This window comes from Podarcis cretensis (genome assembly GCF_951804945.1).
Source record: "Podarcis cretensis genome assembly, chromosome: 17".
In the NCBI taxonomy this organism is placed as follows: domain Eukaryota; kingdom Metazoa; phylum Chordata; class Lepidosauria; order Squamata; family Lacertidae; genus Podarcis; species Podarcis cretensis.
The window spans coordinates 8,763,563-8,781,519 of NC_137187.1; the positions used below are offsets into that span (position 1 = coordinate 8,763,563).

General features: G+C 43.8%; 1 long non-coding RNA gene across 4 annotated transcripts; it reads left to right on the top strand.

The window, feature by feature from the left end:
- The first annotated feature begins 483 nt into the window (after positions 1 to 483).
- Positions 484 to 3,095, top strand: LOC307206565. Of its 4 annotated transcripts, XR_013834347.1 has the most exons (4): positions 484 to 559; positions 2,110 to 2,303; positions 2,440 to 2,508; positions 2,581 to 3,095. It is a non-coding gene; the product is annotated as an uncharacterized lncRNA (long non-coding RNA). The 4 variants fall into 4 exon arrangements; XR_013834348.1 differs by lacking the exon at positions 2,581 to 3,095 and having other exon boundaries at positions 2,440 to 2,530; XR_013834349.1 differs by lacking the exons at positions 484 to 559; positions 2,581 to 3,095 and adding an exon at positions 564 to 655 and having other exon boundaries at positions 2,440 to 2,530.
- Positions 3,096 to 17,957: the final 14,862 nt, after the last annotated feature.

Below are 17,957 nucleotides of genomic sequence, written 5' to 3' on the forward strand. Positions count from 1 at the left end.
CAGGAAGGACATCTTTTTCACCCTCCCCCTTCCAAACCCAGCATGCTCCAACCACCATCAACACACCATTGCAAAGGGAAATTTGCTTCTGCTGGGCAGTGGGGATGAATGGGCACCTGTACAAAGAAGGAGATCATGTGCTCATTCATGCATCAGCTGATGCTTTGATTTCCCTACCTGAGGACAAAAGGCTACATAACTCGTAGGTTATGGAATGGACCCTGAAACTGACCCCAGAAACCCTTTACAAACTGCAGTGTCCAGAATCGATTGAGGGAAATAATATGTTTGAATGTCCTGTAAAGGTATAGGGTAAAGGTAAAGGTAAAGGGACCCCTGGCCATTAGGTCCAGTCGTGACCAACTCTGGGGTTGTATTAATGCTGCAAGGGACTTTTTTATGTGTCATTATGACAGGTGGTGGAGGGAGCGAGCCGCATTCCAGTGAGTGAGCCTGTCCCTGGCTCTGCTACTGGTGTTGGCCCTCTCACTGGTCAAAGCTGAAGGAGTTAAGGGGCAGAGGGATGAGGAGGGAGACCCGGCTGGGGAAGAGGAAACAGGTTTGTAAACACGACTGAAACTTTAGGTTAATTTTTTTAAGTAAACAAAGGGATTTTACTCTATTGAAACATTACTGTTTACAACTTCAGAAAGAGGTACACGTAATTTTCACCTGTGAGCTTATATATATATATATATATATATATATATATATATATATATAATGCATCTGTCTAAAAAGTGTTAGGAGAGACAATAATTTTGAAATCAAACGGAAACAGAAAGAAACTAGAAGACCAAAGAAGAATTAATCCTAATCAAAGAGGGACAGTCAATTGTGGACAAAATATGGACTTTGAGAAAGTCCCCAAAAGAAAGCTCAGCCAAGCAAAATCTAAACTTAAAAATTCAGAAAAATACCAAGATGAAGATTTTAAGGATAATCACCAAAACAAAAAACACCACATGACAACTAGAGAAGCCAAGAGAAAATGAAGGAATATGAAGGGTATAAATCAAGTTTTACTTACTTTTCAAACTAACTGTGAAAAGGAGCACATGAAAGCACATAGATGGGTATGAAGTTTGCTTAAAGCACAGTGAAAAATGGGTAGGGGAAATGGAAAGTTTTTCTTTTAAAAGGCAACTAGAGAAGCCATCTGATGTTAGGGAAAGTGTGAGGTTTTCATTGCTGAAGCTAGAAAAGCCAAGATTGGGAAGACTTTAGCACAGGAAAGACTTAGAAGCAAGAAGTGTTGGTGGATCCAGGCTGATGAAGTGTAGCTGGTAACACAATAACTGAAAGCCCTCTGCAATGTTCTTAGTATATGTAATACTTTGATAATAAGTTTTTTACTGAAGCCAGAAATAGGAGAGATGAGAAGGGAGGGATTTTGAGAGCATACTGACTTCTTGTCTCTTGCTAGAAAGTCTGGAAAGTCCTTGTGTGTACCACCTTCCTGAGGTTATAATAACAATATTATAATAATTTATTATTTATACCCCGCCCATCTGGCTTTTTTTTTTTTTAAAAAAATACTATAAGTTCTTTGTTTTTCATCTAGCCCTGAGAGTGGCACCTAGCATCTGTAACTCACCCTTAGAATGAGTGTGCCAAGATTTCGGTGGATAGCAAGTGCCACAGGTAGCAGCAGCAGAAGCAGCAGCAAAATGCACTCGTCACGGATCAGAATATTTTACCTAATTGGAATCTATGGGGTGACATGTCGATTCCAGTGTGGAAAAGCAAAGAAGGCATTTTGAGGATAAAGCTGCTGGGGAGGGGGGAGATAAGGTAGAAAAGGCATTTATCCTGCAATATTCTTTCTCATACAGTTTAGTGGCCTTAATTTCATGGGTAAGTAACCCTCTAGGACTATATTGAAAGTTGCCCAGGTTTTCTGCAACATTAGCACATTGAAACACATTATATACTCGCAAAATGACTCACCCCCTACTTTCTTGGCCCAACCTGCTATGACTCTTTCAGGTTGCGGTGACAGAGTTGTCAGAAGAGGCCCTATTCCATGTCATCACATTTCTGTAGGATTGGTGGAAGGTTATTGGGGACAAACTAGTGATTCTAGATCTCTCTCTTCTGCCCCTCTAGATTAATGGCTCCTCCAGCTTCAAATAAAATGGCGGTCAAAATGATATTCTGTGACTGAAGGACATTTAGGTGAGTATCCCTTGCTTGGCTAGGGAGGAAATTTCTATTGTGTTCCGTCTGCAACTCATTGTTGTGGTGATTGAGATGTCGGAAGAGGCCCTATTCCGTGTCACCACAATGAGGCTCACCTGCAGGTAGGAGAAGACTTCTTCTTTTCTTCCAGCTCTTCTTTCCTTCACATTCCACCACTCAGTTGTCTTTTTTCAAGACAATGTTTTTTCTATTGGGCTCTCCTTTTTCCCATTTTCTTTTCTGCTGGTGTCTTCACAGTACTCTCCAAAGATCCTGCAACACTCAAATGAAGCCAGCTCTTCCAGCAGAGTCCCGGAAGTCATGGTGGTAAGAAAGCTTTAAAAAAATATATCTCATTTTCTGTTCCATCTGCAACTCATTGTGCTAAGATTCTTTCAGGTTGCAGTGACAGAATTGTCAGAGGAGGCCCTATTCTGTGTCACCACAATGAGGCTCACCTGCAGGTAGGAGAAGACTTCTTCTTTTCTTCCAGCTCTTCTTTCCTTCAGACTTCCCAGAGTTCAGCGTATCTGAAGTGAGAGTCGCCTGCATTTGGACTGTGCTGCTTTAGGTAAGTTCACATTGCACCACTCAGTTGTCTGTTTTCAAAACAATGTCTTTTGTATTGGTCTCTCCTTTTCCTCCTTTTCTTTTCTGCTGGACACTTCTCAGGTCTCCCCAAAGAGCTCTTCTTAACCTCTTAAGGTTTTCTTTTTCCTGAGAGAACATTCACAGAATGTTCTCTCAGGTTTTGCTTTTCCCCTTGTTGCATTGCTCAAAAAAAGCAAAAGACACTGGTGGTTGGCGCTCCTGGTTCCCAGGACGGGGTTCAAATCCCTGTGGTGTCCATGCTTACTTCCAATGCAACTGCTATCTCTCTCTATTCCTCTCTATCTCTCTCTGTCTCTCTATCCCTCCCTCCCTCCCTCCCTCCCTCCCTCCCTCTCTCTCTCTCTCTCTCTCTCCCTCTCTGTCTCTCTATCCCTCCCTCTCCCCCCCTCTCTCTATGTCTCTCTATTCCTCTCTATCTCTCTCTGTCTCTCTATCCCTCCCTCCCTCCCTCCCTCCCTCCCTCCCTCCCTCTCTCTCTCTCTCCCTCTCTGTCTCTCTATCCCTCCCTCTCCCCCCCTCTCTCTATGTCTCTCTATCCCTCTCTATCTCTCTCTGTCTCTCTATCCCCCCCTCTCTCTCTCCCTCTTTCTCTCTCTCTCTCTCCCTCTCTATCTCTCTCTCTCCCTCTCTGTCTCTCTATCCCTCTCCATGTCTCTCTCCCCCTCTCTATCCCACACTGCCCAAATAACAACTGGCTCCCTTTTTCTTAGGCCAAAGTATTAGCATGGGAGGGTGGTGACTTCAGTGGCTGAGCTTGATTCTTAACTCCACCATTGCACCAAAGGACCATTTCCAGCACCACCTTCCTGGCAATGTGCTGTTGCTGGGAAGATGCTCACTTGATGCATCGCTGGTTGTGTGTCTAGGTCGGCTGGATCAGGTGGCTGCTTCCCCTCCTAGCGTTCCCAGTCACTGGTGTGAGAAGTCTCTCTATGGATCTGGTCTGCATTCCAGATACTACTGGAGGAGCAATTCTCCCTGCAAATATAACAGACAAGGTGGCCTTATGGGGGAAACATGCTGTGGAGCTTGCTATGTAGGGTGGTTTTGTTTTTTAACAATTCATGATCAATAGCTTCCCAATCTTCTGTCAGTAAATGGTGGATCATGAAGCAAGGAGAACTGGGAGGAGACCTGGGCAAGGTGTGAAGCAGGTGCAGATGCTACTTTGATTACAGGTGTTCTGGCAACTTAGAAAGCTCTGTGTCTGTGTTTGCTTGCTTTCAAATTGGCAGATGCAACAAAACCATTGTCCAAGGCAGCCTCTGTTTCAAGGCCAGAATTGATTTGCATTCCCATAACAGTTACTCTCCTTCTATTTTTGCAGATCATGGTGCAAGACTGTAGGTTTTTCCCCTTGCAGAGTTAAGCAACAGTGACACAATTATTTAAGGTAGGCAAATCTGATAGATAAAAATGGAGCAGCCAGAAATACTTTTGAAATCTGAAGGCTTGTTTGTTCAGTTGTTAAAAATAGTTCCTAACTGTTTCTTGTTCAGGAAATCAGGGGGGGGGGTTGGGGGGGCAAGACTGCTATTGTACAGAGCATGGTGTGACATAAAACCAGCACATTTTCCGTGCTTTGCTTCTCTTCTGGAAGCTCAACAACTTCACAACCTTTTCTAGATGAAAAGGACTGCATAAAACCATTGTGGAGATGTGGGAGTAGGCCTCCCATAATCGTTGCTATCTGCTTCAAATACAGTAAATGTCTAAGCACAGTCAGTGGAACTAGGAATGGATGGGAAAGCATTAGAAATCAAGAAAAAGTATTTTACTGTGAGCAGCAAAGGATGGAGGGAAAATAAGCATCTTGAAAGACGGGTGTAAAGTCAACTTTTAAATTTGTGTTAAATTTGAATTAATTTGTTGTTATTTTGTGTTAAATTTGGAAAACTAATAAAAAAACTAATAAAAACTGTTGGGGGTTGTAGGGAAAGACCTGCCAAAAAAGCTGAAAAACATCTTCATGTATGCGACAACGTCCGTGAGAGTTCTAATAGCACAAGGATGGAAGTCTGAAGAAACCCCAACTAAAGAATCATGGCAAGAAAAATTGATGGACTATGCAGAACTGGCAAAACTGACATACAAGCTATGGAACAAGGATAACTGTGACTTTAAGGATGAATGGGAACCCTTTACAAAGTATCTGAAGACCCAACAAAGCGAACTGGACTCCTTGGCTGGTTTTGAATAAACATTCACAAACTTTTTATTGATAATAATCAGCTAAATAGTTTGAGGATCTATACACCTGTGTAACATGCAGAAAACAGCATTTTTAGAGAAACCAAAGACTGGAACTGAGGGAGGAAAAATGGGGGGGAAAACAAGGATTATATGTTTTTGGATAATATGTCTTGTTATAATTTTGAATAATAACAATAAAAACCCTAATAAAACCTAATAAATATTAATTGGCAAAAAAGGAGGTAGTAATGGTTACCAACCTAAAAGAGTACACAGATTCGTGGAGGAGAGGGCATTGGATAGCTACTGGCCACGATGCCTCCACTCTGTCTTCACAGTTGGCAATGCCGCCTCGTTGTTGGCAGTTACTGTACAAAACTGTCAAAGCGGCATGGAGCTTTACAAAGCAATAACACATTTCCCCCCCTTTTTTTTAATTAAATATTTTCTTGATTTACAGAAGTATGTGTAATGTCTCTCGCATTTTTTCCATGTAACATTTTTACAAATCAGTTTCATTTGTTGAGACATTAGGAAGAAAAGGGGTGGAGGGGGGAAGATGGGTGGGGGTCGGGGGGCAATGTTTCTATTTTTCTTAATGTACTTAGGGTTTGGTGTCAGCATTACTCGTGCCGGTTCTCTGCTGTTCACTTGTGTTCCTTTGGTGGTGAGAGAGGTTGGGGGTGGCCTACTGTGGATGTTTGTGGTGGGCTGTGGTGATCTTTGTTTTCGTGTGTGAGTAGGGTGGGTGGGTGTTTTGGATCAGGTTAGCCATATTGATTTGTATGCTGTTGGTGGATTATTGTCATTGTCTTGTTGGGCTGTGTACGCGATAAAGGGGAGCCATACCGGAGTGAAGGTGTCTTCTTCTGTTTGTCCCCATGTCAGTTTCAGTTTATTGGTTAATTTTTCTAGTAGGGCTGTTTCCCATACAATTTGATACCATTGGTCCATGCTTACTCCTGACAGGTCTCTCCAGTGTCTGGCTATGGTGTTTCTGGCTGATGAGAGTAGGTGGGTTATGAGTTCTTTGTGGTGTAAGTGGGCATTGTTGTCTTGGAATAAACGATGACACGTGTAAAAAGAAAATCTCCTGATTTCCCACCGTTGTTTGCTTATAAGGAGCAAAGCATACAAGCAAGCGACTCTTATTTAAATTATGTGGAAAGTGAAAACGCCATGAATGCAAAAGGGCAAAGATCATGTACTGTTTACAAAAGAAAACAGTAAAAGGAAGCTTCCTAGCTGCCATTTCACAGTGTATATAGACTCCTCTCCTTCCTTCTCTTAGTTTACATAATCTGCAAGGAAGGAGCCTTGCAGTGCTGCCAAGATGTCCATGGAAAAAGTTACATTGGTCACTCCCAGAGCAGCACGGGGTCCTGATAGTTCTCACCCGCCTCTACAGCCGCAAGACACATGGCAGCGTTTGCAAATGTTTGTCCTCATCTGACCCAGAAACCAAAACACAAGTGCATGGACAGGGAAGTGCCCCCTGGAGAGTAGGAAGGGGGTAGTTCTCTGTCAAGTCCAAGGACTCTGGAATGTCGCTGCTGCTTTAAACATACAGACATGCAATTAAAGTTTGAGTGAATGTTCAGAAATAGGACTATGTCTCCCTGGGAGAATTTCAACTCCCTGCCCACCCCCCCATTCATGTTTCTGAAATGTGAGGAGGAAAGTTGGCCGGGGTGGTGTGGGAATAACCAAAGGCACTAGTAATGTGTATAGATTCATAAGGTATAGGCAACTCCCAATTTACGTTCCAAAGTGCCGTGTGTTTAAGTGAAGTACCGTATTTGTTGCTCTATAAGACTCACTTTTTCCCTCCTAAAAAGTAAGGGGAAATGTGTGTGCGTCTTATGGAGCGAATGCAGGCTGCGCAGCTATCCCAGAAGCCAGAACAGCAAGAGGGATTGCTGCTTTCACTGCGCAGTGATCCCTCTTGCTGTTCTGGCTTCTGAGATTCAGAATATTTTTTTTTCTTGTTTTCCTCCTCCAAAAACTAGGTGCGTCTTGTGGGCTGGTACGTCTTATAGAGCGAAAAATACGGTAATCAATATTTGAAACACAGTTGAAAAAGCCTGTAAGCGCCCCACACCTTTCCTTGACATTTTTGTTACACTTCTTGGTTCGGCGCGATGCCTGTGTGTGTGGTTGCACACATATCAGTCGTGCCTGAAACGGATGCTGCCTGCATCTTGGAGGTGATCCAGACCAAACCCAGTTTAATCCAGGGTGTACTATACAAGATGCAACACCAGCATCCCTAACAGGTGGTCATCCAGCCTCTGTTTAAATGCATCCTGAGAACATAAGAATTTGCAGAGGTGTTAGATGCTGACAGGGTTTCCCTCAGCAACCGCACTGCAGCATTCTGCAGCTTCTGGATCAATCCCAAGGGATGCCCCACTGCTGTGATACCAGTTTTGAAGTCACCAGTGTCTGAACTACTGGAGAAACACAGTAGTGGATAGAAATTGCAAAAGAGAGAGAGTAAAATGCTAATATAGCCCATCTAATTTGTGTCACTATCTTGCTGGTCATGTGCAGCATGCAAATTACATTGTCTCATTTTGAAGGCTTTGATCTGTCCATCCTATTGAGAAGGCCCAGATGGAGACCACAGCCCATTGGCTGCATCCAAACTATATTTCACTGGACCCTTCAGTCTGAAGCATGAGTGCTATGTCCTGCTAGACATGTGAGACGCTGACCCTGTGCATTTGGTGGAGTCAGAGTTTCCAGGGCAGCTGTGGACATGCAAATCTATTTTTTTCTCTTTCTATAGAATGCCATAAACATGCTCCTTCGCAGGTTCCTTTACATGCAAAATGGAAATGTGTGGACTACTGGGAAAGCTCAGATGAGGGCAGACTTAACCTGAGTACGTGACACTAAGATACTGCACTGCAGTCCTTCTGGCGGTTGCATAATGGAAATGTCAAGATTCATATCTGGTAGCTGATGACTGGGCAGCAGCAGTCTATTTGGATTTCGTGCCATTGTGACTTTAATACACAGGGATGAAAGCACTCTTAGAAAATGAGGTGCTGGGACACAAGATCCCCTGACCTTTCTCCTAATCTTTGGTGTATGATGGTGCAGGGACCTTCTGCTCTGAAGCTGCCTCAGACCATTAACTCCTCTAGTCCTGGGCCAGCATCCAGGGTTAGTGGTCACTGGGTACCTGCTGAGGCCCCACTGACCATACCTAGAATCTTCTGGCCTTGTTACCATTGCCATGCCCTCCAACCTTTTTCCGATGAAAATAGGGACGTCCTATTAAATAACATGGTGTTGGAGGAGACTCTTGAGAGTCCCATGGACTGCAAGAAGATCAAACCTATCCATACTTAAGGTAATCAGCCCTGAGTGCTCACTGGAAGGACAGATCGTGAAGCTGAGGCTCCAATACTTTGGCCACCTCATGAGAAGAGAAGACTCCCTGGAAAAGACCCTGATGTTGGGAAAGATGGAGGGCACAAGGAGAAGGGGACGACAGAGGACGAGATGGTTGGACAATGTTATCGAAGCTACCAGCATGAGTTTGACCAAAGTGTGGGAGGCAGTGGAAGACAGGAGTGCCTGGCGTGCTCTGGTCCACGGGGTCACGAAGAGGCGGACACGACTAAACGACTAAACAACAAAGAAGAAGAAGAAGAAGAAGAAGAAGAAGAAGAAGAAGAAGAAGAAATTTTATTCTTTATACCCCACCCATCTGACTGGGTTGCCCCAGCTCCTCTGAGCAGCTTCCAACATATATAAAAACATAATAAAACATTAAACATTTTAAAGAAACCCCTCAAGGACAACGTAGAGAAATCAACTTTGATCTCAATCTCATTACTGCAAGTTACTTTTAGTCCTGGCTTCCTGCCACCATCATGTGAGGCTCAGCAATGCTGGCTGGCTCTCAATGAGATATTAATGGTTCCCAAAAGATGGGTGGGGAAGTACAACATCCTTTGCCAGATTTGGATTGTCAGTGAAGTGATAAAAGACGCCATCAAACATGTCAAGACATTGTTCACCTCACCCCGGAGCAGGAATTATGGGCTTGTTCTGCGATTATAGGCCACTGCAGGTTAGGTTTCTGTGCCGTGGTCTGGAGGGGAAGCTTCTCCTTCTTTGTGACCAGGGAGCACATAGCTGTTAACCTTCCCTTTTTTTGCGGGAAATTCCCTTATTCCAGCACCGTTTCCCGCTGCTTCCCACTGCTATCCCGGATTGTTAGATATCCCGTAGACTGTCCCGGGACAGGTGAGGCTGCTGATCCCTTCTTTTCAAATCTGAAAGTTGACAGCTATGCGGGAGCAGGCTCTGTGGCCTTTGCCGCACACACAGTTCTATGATGCTAGGCTTTTGATTTCTAATCACAATTGTAATCTACCCTTGAGCTCAGACAGCATATGGGGGTTTTCGTCTCCCCTGTCGCATCTTCACAACAGCCTTGCAAGGTAAAAATCCTCCAGTGTCCCTATTTTCCAGGGACGTCCCTGATTTATAGAAGCCGTCCCAGTTTCTGATTTGAATGTCCCACTTTTCCTTAGCATGTCCCTATTTTCATTGGAGAAACGCTGGAGCTGTCTGAAGGCAATCCTGCATAGGGAAGCTTTTTTAAATATTTAATGTTTTATTACATTTTTATGTATGTTGGAAGCTGCCCAGAGTGGCTGCGGCAACCCAGTAAAACGTGTGGGGTATAAATAGTAAAATTATCATTATGAAATGAGACGTCTCTATTTTCATTGGAGAAATGTTGGAGGGTATGGAAGTAGCTTTCACTGAAAGTCAATCACCGGAGCAAGGATCACCAAGCAAGCTTCATGTGTGGACTGGTATTTCACCCTGTGTTTTCTTTGTATAAATCTTAACACTTCCAGCATTTTATCATTCTTATCGCAATATGTTTTAGATGTTTTAAGACACTCACCATCTGCACTCACTTATCTCTATTTTTCTTTGCACTTTGATGTAGTTCAGCCTGTCCCTTCGGGCAACAAACATTTCTTTACCACAGACCATTTACTCCTATTATATAAATTGTTAGCGGAAACAAAGCACTTGTGAGACAGGTGACTCCTGCGGCCAGGGTGGGAGTACAGACCAAACACAAGTGTAGGTTAAAAAAAACCACAACTTTGTTGCCTACGGTGAAGTAAGCAGGCTTGGCATAACATTGGGGCCTGGATCTGTTTGCCCCCAAAGACTTTGATACACATTCCAGCACACCTAGGTCTTCAGTTCTGTAGAGGGGCCAATCTGCACCATACATCTAAAACACATCCCAAAGCATACTTAAAGCACATGACTAACCCCCCCCCCCGGATTCTGGGAATTGTAATTTGTTGTGGGTACTGGGAATCATAGGATGTGGGTGACGCTGTGGTCTAAACCACTGAGCCTTGGGCTTGCCGATCAGAAGGTCGGCGGTTCGGATCCCTGCGATGGGGTGAGCTCCCGTTGCTCGGTCCCTGCTCCTGCCAACCTAGCAGTTCGAAAGCACGTCAAAGTGCAAGTAGATCAATAGGCACCGCTCCGGAGGGAAGGTAAACGGCATTTCCGGGCGCTGCTCTGGTTCGCCAGAAGTGGCTTAGTCATGCTGGCCACATGATCTGGAAGCTGTACGCCGGCTCCCTCGGCCAATAAAGCGAGATGAGCGCCGCAACCCCAGAGTCGTCCACGACTGGACTTAACGGTCAGGGGTCCCTTTACTGGGAATCATAGGACTGTGAGAAGGAAACCTTAGTTTCCAGAATTCTTTGGGGGAAGTTGTGTGATTTAAATATCTATTGAATGCACTTTAAATGTATGCTGCCTCTCTTCATATTTGTGACTGGTGGGATGCGAAGGGTCCTTCTTGCTTTAGGGTTTCTACTATCTAGGGGTTTACAAAAATCCCAGTAGCTGTGTTTTCCCTTCCTTCCTTTGAAATTTAAATGGAGAAAAACATTGCAGCCCCACAGAATACCAATAGGACAGCTAAGGCTGCAATCCTAACCCCACCTGCTTGGAAGTAAGCACCATTGATTTTAATATGCTTATTTCTGAGTAGACTTTATTAGAATTGCACTGTAATTCCGGTATGACTACTTTCCCTGATCTGGGCAGAAATAATGATACTGGGTGCATTTGCAAGTATTACACCATTTAGTGCATAAGGAATTTTTACAGCTGTGCCACAGATCTGCTATATTCATTTATGTTTATATCTGACCTTTCTTACGAGGAGATATGGCGGCATGCCTGATCCTCTCCTGTTTTATCCTTGCAACAGCCCTGGCGCAAAGTCACCCAGTAAGCTTCATGGCTGAGTTCCAATTTGAACCAGGATATATTGTGAAACTTAGCAATCCCCTCCCTTTTGCCAGCCATGACAATAGCAACCTAGCCAGTTCTGTTCCTTCAGAGTAAATCTGTTGCACCGGGACTTCTTTTCTCAAAAATTATATGCACATAAATCACAAAGCGTAGCTTTTTAATACAAAATTTCACCAGGGGGCTGTTACAGTCTGTGAATTCAGGACATATATATATGCTACATTTCAAATGTTTAATGTATACTGCCTTTTTTCATACGTGGAGGGAAATTTGTGACATTTAAAGAGAATCTCCTCCCAGTGCAAATCTCAGTGTTCTAAGCTGCTAATGTAGCTTATGCAATATGTTGACAGCAGACATGGCACATGGAAAGGCAGATACCAGTGCCTTAGTGAGGGAAGCAGAGGGTCTCAGCTTGGCGCTGGTTCTATGCCTCACAGAGTGAAAAAAGCACATTTAGCTTCCACATTCCATTGGGGGAGGGGGGGAACCAGAGGCCTGTGACACATATCGCTGTGGGCTGGGGCGTGTGAGGATGTCCACAACAATTTTTGAGCAGATCTGTCATGATCACTTGCTTCCCTTCAGGGGCAGGAGGATGGACTTGGAGATCCCCTCCCTCTTAGTTCCTTTCAGCTGGGGGAGGGAGGGTGTGCCCCCTAGGGGAGCAGGTGTATTGTGGTCAAAGGATGTGTGCCTGCAGGCAAGGGTTCTTAGAATATCAACTCTCACTCATGGGAGAATTTAAACTGAAGGAAAAGTGCCCCTTCATGGTTTACTGTATTTTTCGCTCTATAAGACGCACCAGACCACAAGACGCACCTAGTTTTTGGAGGAGGAAAACAAGAAAAAAAATATTCTGAATCTCAGAAGCCAGAACAGCAAGAGGGATCGCTGCGCAGTGAAAGCAGCAATCCCTCTTGCTGTTCTGGCTTCTGGGATAGCTGTGCAGCCTGCATTCGCTCCATAAGACGCACACACATTTCCCCTTACTTTTTAGGAGGGAAAAAGTGAGTCTTATAGAGCAAAAAATATGGTAAATATGTGTTTGTGTGTGAATTGGCCAGGGAGGACACCCTTCCTCTGAAGACATGTTTCACCCTTCCCGCTTCATCCGTGTGTTTTTTTAATGTATCTTTACATGTAGCATGTAAATTCTGATACCATTTTTTAAAGCTGTGTGATCCATGTTTGGTGGAGAGGGTTTTTTTCTGTGGAAAAGAAAACCTGTCTTGGGCATAAAAATGATTGGTTATAATACTTAACATTCCAAACTATCTATCTTGACAGTTTTATGCTGCTTTGACTGTCACGGCTCCCCAAAGAATCCTGGGATTTCCAGTTCTGGGAGCGTACTCAGAGCTCTCTGTTATGGAGTCCTCGCTGAACTATGTTCCCATTTAATAGACACTCTTTTTGTCTCCTAACGATTGGCTGTCCTTCAGAGCCTCTCATGGAGGGTTTAAAGGACACACCGACCAGGAAGTTGAACAAGTACTATGCGCAAGAAGTCTCGTGAAATTTCACATTACAGGGAAATGAACTGCTAACTAGAATTTTTTTACACCAAAATTTTGAAAGAAAAATTGTTCCATGCTATGTTGACTGATTAGCTAGTATCCAATATGTTGTGACCCCACGCTCCCATTTCACATTTGGGCAAAGCAACTTACTAAGTGTTGGTGGTTGATTACTCACCTACTTTAAAGGATGTTATTCTTAGAAAAAGGAACTTCACTGGGGGAAGAAGAGAAAGTGGGTGGGTGAATGCTGGAGAAGGATGACATATCTTTTGAAGAAGTTCAGATATAGTGGAGGCTGGTTCATTAGGTCATATGGGGCACTGCCCACTAAGCACTGTCTGATCTCTTGCTTAAAACCAGTGCTCTGACTCGACTTACTGTTGTCCTCCCTGCCTTCTTCTCTACTCATCCCAGTGGGTGCAAGGCACCATTGGCCACCTTAGGCTGCATCTCAACTATACATTTTACCAGTATCATATTACTTTAAACAGTCGTTCCCCCAAAGGATCCTGGGAAATGTAACTGGTTAAGGGTTCTGTGTGTTGTCAGCAGACTGCTTCTGAGAGTGGCTTAATCAACCCTTTTCCCAGGGAGCTTTGGGGATTATAGCTGGTGTGCATGTGTGTGTGTCTCCTAACAACTCTCGGCACCTTTTTTATAGTCTCTATGCATTTTCAGTTGTAAATACAGATAAACTGTCTATTTCAAAAGAACCCCCTATTCCCCCCTCCATCCTTCCTCCATCCATCCCATGTATAGATATCATTCACACAGAGGTAAGTTATTTAACAAATCATGTGTCCATACAGTGGTACCTCGGGTTACAGACTCCGCTAACCCAGAAATGGTGCTTCAGGTTAAGAACTTTGCTTCAGGATAAGAACAGAAATTGGGCTCCGGTGGCACGGTAGCAGCAAGAGGCCCCCATTAGCTAAAGTGGTGCTTCAGGTTAAGAACAGTTTCAGGTTAAGAACGGACCTCCAGAATGAATTAAGTACTTAACCTGAGGTACCACTGTACTGAGAACAATTGTAGGTATTAGGTAATACCTAGTTCATTATTTCAGCAGGTTACTCAAGAAATTGCTAGGGGTCAATGGTGGCATCTTTGCCCCCCACAATGTTTCCTCAAAATCATCTTTGGTGTATTTTAAGAATCTGAAGCTGCTTAGATAGTTCTTCCATGAGCACTATGTTCCAGATCTTCTCACACCACTCCTCCAGTGTCAAATTAGCAAATGCCCTCCAATTTTGATCTACAACTTGTCTGGTGGCTATCATAAAAACCTTAAACAAAAAGTTTCTCAAAAAGGTTTAATAATACTAGCCTTTGATCACAGGGAACCATTTGACCTGTAATAAGAGTTACTTTATGTATTTTTAAGCTCTAAAAACCTTCTTGTAGTTCCACCACAAACGGTAATAAGATCCTAGTCAGGGCTAACCTGCCTGTGAGGTAACAATAAAATAAAAATAAAAATGCTAACTTTATTAACAATAAATAATATTATAAATATTATTAATAATAAACATTATTATTATTATCCAAAGACAGGAGAGCAAGAGTGGGATCAGGAGTAAGTGTCTGTACTCGAATAGCTGTAACTATGGAGAATATATTAAACCAAAAATACTATTAGCAACAGACATTCCCACCACATGTGCAGGAACATACCGTAGTTTTCGCCCTATAGGACGCACTGTCCCATAAGGCGCACCTAGTTTTTTTGGGGGGAAATAAAGGGGGAAATTTTATTTTTCCCCCAGACACGGGGCTGGGGCGGGGAAAGCCCGAGCTTCCCCCGACCCCAGCCCCGAGAACAGGCAACTCTCCGCAAGCCGTGGGAGCCCGGCGCCAGGCTCCCGCGCCTTGCGGAGAGCTGCGCGAAGCCTGGAGAGCGAGAGGGGTCAGTGCGCACCGACCCCTCTCGCTCTCCAGGCTTCAGTGAAAGCCTGCATTCGCCCCATAGGATGCACACACATTTCCCCTTCATTTTTGGAGGGTGAAAAGTGCGTCCTATAGGGCGAAAAATACGGTACCTATTAAATAACAGCCCCTCCAGTGAGTGTATAGTTAACCCTAGAAAGATGACGAGAAGTCCAATGCCACATACAAATGACTTTCAGTGAGGATTCTGGCAGCCTAGCTCAAATTGTCCACAGACGGGAGTTTGGAACAGACTTTGTCCCAGTCATACTCTTCAGTCTGGTGACCTAGGTCCTCTTCCCATACCACTGAGATCGTGGGAGTTACTCATAAGATCATCTATTAGTATTTTATCTATGGATGAGGCTACCCCCTTAGATTCCATATTTGGATGTGTGCAGAGTGTCTCAAATGCTGACAAGGATCTCAGTCTTTCACCATTACAGACTAGCATCCTAGCAGACGAGTGTAATTGAAGCAATTGAATTCAATTAGTTCGGACATTGTTTAATTGTTTTACCAGATTATCCATAGCAATCACATGGGATGTGGGTGGCGCTGTGGGTAAAACTTCAGCGCCTACGACTTGCCGATCGCATGGTCGGCGGTTCGAATCCCCGCGGCGGGGTGCGCTTCTGTCGTTTGGTCCCAGCGCCTGCCAACCTAGCAGTTCGAAAGCACCTCCGAGTGCAAGTAGATAAATAGGGACCGCTTACCAGCAGTAAGGTAAACGGCGTTCCGTGTGCTGCGCTGGCTCGCCAGATGCAGCTTGTCACGCTGGCCACGTGACCTGGAAGTGTCTGCGGACAGCGCTGGCTCCCGGCCTATAGAGTGAGATGAGCGCACAACCCTAGAGTCTGGCAAGACTGGCCCGTACGGGCAGGGGTACCTTTACCTTTACCATAGCAATCAGTTGTCCTCCTGGGAAAATACCTTTCAGTTTTATTATACCAGCCTTTGCCCATTGTGGGAATTATTTATACTTGTCAGTAAAGTAAAACTGTGGGTGGTCTAGAATAGGAATGAGTGGCAAAAATGGAGGCCAGTTATGTATGATTGTGTTTGCTTACCATTCATCCTTTGTTATGTGCTCCTTTCTTTCCTTTCCTTTTTTTGCCCTCCTCAATAGGAACATTTAGATTGTAAATGCCCTGGTCCAATACTTTGGCTTTTGTTGTTGTTGTTGCTTATAATATTCTGTAAAGTGCCATGTAAATTGATAGGATGTGCAAGCAGTAAAACTAAACGTGTTGAGAAGGGGTGGGGCAGTGAAGACTTACTCATTCTAGCTCTGAAATTCTAATCCTTTATCCTGGAGCAGAATCAAGCAATTATGCCTGAACACATTTATAAAAAGGTCCTTTTCAGTTCAGTTGTTTGCAGACCATCACTTTGAACAACTCCCTTTTAATCTTCCATACATGGAAAACTTACGTTTTGTTTCTTTTTCTTTTTTAATGATATTTATTAAAGTTTCCAATTAATATTTTTAAGTTTCCAATTAATAAAAAAAAACTTACATTTTGTTTCACAGCATTACCCTTTATCAGTTGAAGGCTGAATGTTACGTACTTGCTTACAAAATATGGTTTATTTCATTCATATTATCACTAAAGCATATGAAAAAAGGAGAACGCGTTGCCCATCGTGCGCTAGAATGCATGTCTAAAGAGGTGCACATTGTTCTTAACAGACTGGACCTCTGCATCCCCTCCCAAAAACCTGTTTCTTAGACAGACACAGAAACACCTCTTTTTGGTAGGAAATGAACCTACTGTGTTTAGAACGTCACTGTGTTTAGAAATGTTTGGGCAAATATAATTTTATATCAGAACCAGTTAATTTCCACTGCACATTTCTACCAGTATCAAAAACTGTTCCATCAAATCACTTTTGTAGCATTAAATGCCCCTTGCTATATAAATATCTGTTGTTGTTTAGTCATGTCCGACTCTTCGTGACCCCATGGACCAGAGCACGCCAGGCACTCCTGTCTTCCACTGCCTTCTGCAGTTTGGTGAAACTCGTGTTGGTAGCTTCGAGAACACTGTCCAACCATCTCATCCTCTGTTGTCCCCTTCTCCTTGCGCCCTCCATCTTTCCCAACATCAGGGTCTTTTCCAGGGAGTTTTCTCTTCTCATGAGGTGGCCAAAGTATTGGAGCCTCAGCTTCATGATCTGTCCTTCCAATGAGCACTCAGGGCTGATTTCCTTACTCAGAAGGAATCCCCACTGATTTCTGTAGGGCTTATTCGCAGATAGGTCTTGAAAGACTTCAGAGACCAAGAATTGAATTATCCGGTAAATTGCTGAATTTGGGTTGAGCAAATACTGTCAAGTTTTTCTGGGCAGTCTCTCATTCATCATGTGCATTTTATAATGTCCACAAGTAACTTGTTCTGTCTAGCTGCTTTTAAATTTAGCGTTAGTTTCTCTTTCATATAAATGATCAGTCACAGACACCTGCAGCCTTTTAAAGTGGATTCTGATTTCCTTGAACAAAATATTCCTACTGACACCAGTTACTCTTAAATCCTGTGCCCCAATCTAGTTAAAATTGCTCATTTAAGTGCTATTTAATGCCCTCAGAACAACTGGCTGCCTATAATTGCTGTTGCTTTCAATGGACTGAGGCTGCCATTCTAATGCATAGGTATGGGTGGGAAAGGAATTTTAGTTTGCATTTTAATGTAAAGCTGCTTAGCCTGTACTTCCGGAACCAATATGCAAACCAAAGCACAGCTATTCTTGCCGAACAAAAGATGCTAAAAAAATGCTTATTAGGGAAAATGCACACAGAAAAGTGTGTTATTGTGAGTAACATATTGAAAATGCATTGCATTGAGGAAATTGCTTTCAAAGTATTAGGAGAAACATGCACAAAAGTGTGTACTAATTTTCACCTGGGTATGTTTTTGCAAGGTAGGGACGCAGGTGGCGCTTAGGACTTGCTGATCAGAAGGTCGGTGGTTCGAATCCCTGCAACGGAGTGAGCTCCCATTGTTCGGTCCCAGCTCCTGCCCACCTAGCAGTTTGAAAGCACCTCAAAGTGCAAGTAGATAAATAGGTACCGCTCCGGTGGGAAGGTAAACGGCGTTTCCGTGCGCTGTTCTGGTTTGCCAGAAGTGGCTTAGTCATGCTGGCCACATGACCCGGAAGCTGTAGGCCGGCTCCCTCGGCCAATAAAGCAAGATGAGC